At 48.9% G+C, this 5,538-nt stretch overlaps 1 pseudogene; it reads right to left on the reverse strand.

Moving 5' to 3' along the window:
* Positions 1 to 4,505: 4,505 nt before the first annotated feature.
* Positions 4,506 to 4,622, reverse strand: LOC126196005 (5S ribosomal RNA; annotated as a pseudogene).
* Between the last annotated feature and the right edge of the window lie 916 nt (positions 4,623 to 5,538).

A 5,538-nucleotide genomic window follows, 5' to 3' on the forward strand; every position in this document is an offset into this window, starting at 1 on the left:
TGTAAATTGGAATTGAATTTTAAATGAGCCACATTGCTTGGGCTTTTAATTAATAATTAAAACAGGGCTTTATTGGCTGCTGTGTGACTGAAACTGTGTGAAATGATTTTGTGTTGTGTGAAATAATTTTGTGTTCTCCCAGTGAATGAAGTGTGTAAAATCCCCACTGGTCCAGCCCTTCCCGGTTTTCCTACCTGGCTGAATTAAGGGGCCGTAACTAACACATTTCATCACTCTGTCTGCAAAAAAAGTTCAGTCTTCAATGAACGCCTGGAGGCTGTTTTCGAGTCGCTCTTGCAGTAGTCATCCTGGTATGAGCATACTTGTTGCTCTGGAACATAGCCTAGTCTAAGTAGGTTGTTTTGCGCGGGCTACAATGTGAGTAAATCAACTATTTCTTGTCGAGTTTGTAATTGTTAGTGTTTCCTGTGAGCCTCACAAATTCAGTGTAAATAAATTCGTGTATTATGTGTGACGTTGGAGATTCGAGTTTGTTTTGTTCATAGTCTGTTACCGACCACTATTGGACCTGTAACAAAATAATTTTGTACAAGTGATCTTGAATACGTTTTCTATTAGTATGGTGACAAAATAGTGACGTACTAAAACAAATATCATTTTCTTGGTCCAAAAATTCGAGACGAAAGCATGCACCAAAAATAGGCTTTTGGAGGTATCGCAAAACGGTTACGTACTCTCACAGAGAATTCAGTTTAGAATGCCGGTATCAATTTCCGATCAAAATCGTATGTACCGTACTCCGTTCATGTTTCCCTCAATTTGAAAATTACAGTTCCGAGAAAGACGCGTTTATAGTTGTGGGTTACAAGTTTTGTAGTTAAATATACCTACAGTCAGCGATCCCTGGGCTATACAGCAATGTTGCCAGATACCACGGGGGGCATGCAGCATCCCCTCTGTGATCCGCACAAAACAGTGCGCATTATCCAACTCCTCATTAATCGACAGTGGCTCCACCATTTACAACGTCTCCTTTGGTAAGTCCGTATTTATCGAAACCCAAACTACCTTCCCTGTACCTGCCGTTATGTTATCCTGCTGATCGACCTTTAATGAATCCGTTAGCAGTTTGATTGCGTCACCTTCAAGTTAAGTGCGCCTTGCGACATTCGTCCATTTGCAACCGTTTCCCGCATGTGAAACACTGTTCCACCGAGTTCCACTGTTTTTTTGCCAAAGATCTATCTTTGCACGATGTTTGTCAAGGAAGTCCAGTCCGAGAATCACCGAATACCCCTCATCCACATACGGCTACACCTGCTCACTATACTTAGTTCCTGGGATCACGAATTGAAGTATCGTCATACGCAATGACTCCACTTTACTGTGTCCCACCCCATGTAACCTGTAACGTGGTGGCTCAAGCCTTCTCCTGCTAACCAGGTCCAGAAACAGACACGTGTGCCCCCGTGTCAAACAGAAACCATTGTTACCTTCCGTTCACCAAGCCTAATAAGCAGCATTACGTCTGTACACCTACAAGCACATTACCTAATTTCACAGGGACTGCTCTCCGATGGCCGAAGCAATCCCGTTCCCGTTTAACGGCTGCTGCCGCCGAGGTTCCCCCCTACTTTTACTCCTGCAGTTCGCTGCCCGGCGACCCGTTTTCTCACATGAGTAACACAGCAAATGACGCTGACATTGGCTCCTAATGAGCCCTACCTGGCCACAACCAAAAAACTTAATTTCCGCTGCCAGGACTCTGTGTTCCACTCTTTGTTTTGTCGCATAGTCTACCTCTTAGTACGTGACAATCCTTAGAGCGGCCGCAAGATCACTGGGATTCCCCATTCACACCCGACGTGACATCTCTTGCGGTAGTCCCCGCTAAAACACATCTAACGCGCTGTTTTCGGCCTCTTGTAACAGCACTATATTAATATCCCCATTCTGTGACAGAACGTTTGTACATTCAGTTTTCGAATCCTGTCTGAAAAAACCTCCACAGTCTCATTTCTCCTCATAACTAACATACTTAGTTTTTCACGAAGAAACCTGGCACTATTCGGTTTTTGTACCTCTGGCATAACCCAGCCTCAAGCTCTAAAAACGTTCCCACATTGTTCAACGTTTCTTGGTACAATACGTACGACTTGGCCGCCCCTATTAAGCATAACTTCCCCACTCTCAGCATTACAACATCCGACCACCCATTGGCCTCACCCATTGTGATAAGGTCATTAAGGAATACTGACAGATCCTCCATTGCTTTACATGAAAAGCGGTTAATCAATGCCGCGATTGCCAGATCAAAGGGTCTATGACGCTTCACGACCTGTAATTTACTTTCACCCGACGTCCCATCCCCTACTTGCAATGCCCCAAATCTCCCCGCTAATTCTTCATATTTTTATTTGTCACTTATCCTCGCCTTTGACAATACACGAATTTCCTCTATTACACTGGCTACAGCCTCCGCTGCAGTCACTGCTGCAGCCTCCGCTGCTTGCCGTGTTTCCATCATTCTTGCTTATAGCTCCACTGTTGCCATTAATTTCACTCTGCTACGACTTAAACTTAGTTCTAGCGGCGAATCATTGCCCATCTACAGTCTGAATAATTGCGCACCAAATGACCCAATCTCTTACAAATAAAACAAATCTTTGGCTCCCACTTTGTACACGGTAATCCATGACCTGACAGGTTACAAAAATTATGTCACTTAGGCGCTATGTTATCATGTCCCCATTTCCCCTGAATCCAGAAAATTCCTCAGGCCCCTCCGGCCTTACAAAGAACACTTTTAAAGCCGGCCGCTGGTGGCCGAGCGGTTCTGGCGCTACAGTCTGGAACCGCGCGACCGCTACGGTCGCAGGTTCAAATCCTGCCTCGGGCATGGATGTGTGTGTTGTCCTTAGGTTAGTTAGGTTTAAGTAGTTCTAAGTTCTAGGGGACTTATGACCTCAGCAGCTGAGTCCCATAGTCCTCAGAGCCATTTGAACACCTTTAAAAAGAGCATCCTAATTAACAAAAGACTGACACATAAACCATAAACCAAACGTCACTGTCCCCTCCACATCGTGCTCATGTGCAGGTGAACAGTCCTGCGTTCCTCCCTGTACTGTTACAGAGGAACACCTCCCGAACGACAAGATATAAAAAGAAGTGCACGACCACCCGTCACGAACGCAACCAAACACCTCAAACTACCCATCTACACAGGCACCTCTCAACGCTACTTGCTCGGCATAAGATGTGGGAGTGGAAATCCGGTAGCAGCGTTGTAACCGCCACCACTTCCGACACTACTGTTGCGGGGTCGAACCCGAGACTCCAGTTCGCATAGTTGAAGCCGGGACCCACCGCGCCGTATTTTGTCAGGATGCCGAGAAATTTCAAGAGCGTCGAGCGCAGTGAAGAACAGATACAGCGGTATTCAGTAACATTCGTTTATTCAGCTAATTTACAGTACTCGATAGGTGAAGCGTAGTGTCGGCATGCCGGCCGCACGCTGTCCCGCAAGTCCAGCAGGCTCAGAACACTCCTGGCAGGCCGACTCCGCTGCTGCCGTCATCAAGATCGCCCTCCGACGGAAGTCGCCAGCGCTCCCCCGGTCGCCGCCTGCTGGGTTGTTGGAGACTGACGCCCCTCCGCTGCCCGCGATTCCGGAGACTGCTCCAGTCCCTAAACTTCGCCGCCCTCCACCCCGTTTGGCCTGCTCTGTCCGACCACGGGACGAGGATGGGCGTACTGGTCACCCGTGGCCCTTGGGCCGCCGCTGCCCCCAGGACAGGGCTGGACTCGAACCCGCGCCCTCCTGGACGCTGTGCGGCAACTTACCGCTAGTGGTGCTTGCCGGATGGCAACACACTCTGCCGTCTCTGATGCTGTCACAGTGCTACTGCGCCTTCCACAGCGTACTTCTCGCACGGACCCCGGTACGCCAGGTGGGCAGCGAGCGTGACCATAGACACGAGGGGAGCAAAGCCCCTCCTGGACCCACGGCAGACCGCTGTCACTGCCCTCTTTCAGGCAGACCGTGCAATCTCCAAGTTCCAGGCTGCCGTTCTGTCCCGCCTTGGTGTTGTGTCCCCGGAGGCAGAATATAGCCCAAACAAGTACATAGAAACAAAGTACATGCTTATGCAGAATTTTTATAACATCGCTGCCAGACTGGCCCCTATAAGTGTAGACCAGTAAAGGTCCATCCCGACGCTCGACTGACCTAGCACACTCTGTCCCAAGCTAAAACTTCCCATCTGTTTATATTGGTTTCTCCATCGCTTCTGACGTAGTGTCAGAGAGAGACAGAAACTATAGTAGTAGTAGTAGTAGTAGTAGTACTCCGTCTTCAGGCCACAAGTGGCCCATCGGGACCATCCGACCGCCGTGTCATCCTCAATGAGGATGCGGATAGGAGGGGTGTGTGGTCAGCACACCACTCTCCCGGTCGTTATGGTGGTTCTCTTTGACCGGAGCCGCTACTATTCGGTCGAGTAGCTCCTCAATTGGCATCACGAGGCTGAGTGCACCCCGAAAAATGGCAACAGCGCATGGCGGCTGGATGGTCACCCATCCAACTGCCGGCCACGCCCGACAGCGCTTAACTTCGGTGATCTCACGGGAACCGGTGTACCCACTGCGGCAAGGCCGTTGCCATAGACAGAAACTATGGCAGGGATAAATTCGCACACTTCAGCTACTTACAGCTCGCCTCTCTTGGCTCTGGCCTAGTGCCCCGCCTCATACATCGCAATAACTTAAAGCAACGCTGCAGTTTCCGGCCTCGTTGTTGCTCCCCTCGAAACAAGTCGTGCATGCAATACTGCCATCGCAGCTCCACGCCCGTGAGTGCCGCGTTTACCTCCTGGCCCGCTGGCTGTCGACTGTTACCACACTCTGCCAGCGGTCCCAGATTTCACCACCCAACCCCGCCTTCCTTGAATTTTCATTACATTTCCCTTTCCCTCGACTAGGACTGACACTAGCACAGCAGAATGTAGTCGATGTAATACCTTTATTTCCGCACACAGAAATATTATGAGGAAAAAGTATTAAGTTGCTTAAAACACAATGAAGCGCCAAAGAAATTGGTACGTATTCAAATACATAGATATGCTTACAGGCGGTATATGGTACTGCGGTCAGGAACGCCTATGTAAGACAACAGGTGGCTGGTGCAGTTGTTGGATGGGTTACTGTTGTTACAATGGCAGTTTATCAACATTTTAGTGACTTTCAACTTGGCGTCATATTCAAGGCACGAACGATGTGACACATCTCCAAGGTAGCGATGGAGTGGGGATTTTCCCGTACGACCGTTTCACGAGTATGGCGTAATATCAGGAATCTGTTAAAAGATCAAATATCTGACACCCCTGTGGCAAGAAAAGAGCCAGCAAGAACGGGACCAATGACGACTGAACAGAATCGTTCAACGTGACGGAAGTGTAACCCTTCTGTAAATTGCTGAGCCATCAACAGGGTGCGAACCATTCAACGAAACATCATCGATATGGGCTTTTGGAGCCGAAGGTTCACTCGTGTATCCTTGATGACTGCACGACACAAAGC

The sequence above is a fragment of the Schistocerca nitens genome, chromosome 7 (assembly GCF_023898315.1).
Source record: "Schistocerca nitens isolate TAMUIC-IGC-003100 chromosome 7, iqSchNite1.1, whole genome shotgun sequence".
NCBI lineage: Eukaryota > Metazoa > Arthropoda > Insecta > Orthoptera > Acrididae > Schistocerca > Schistocerca nitens.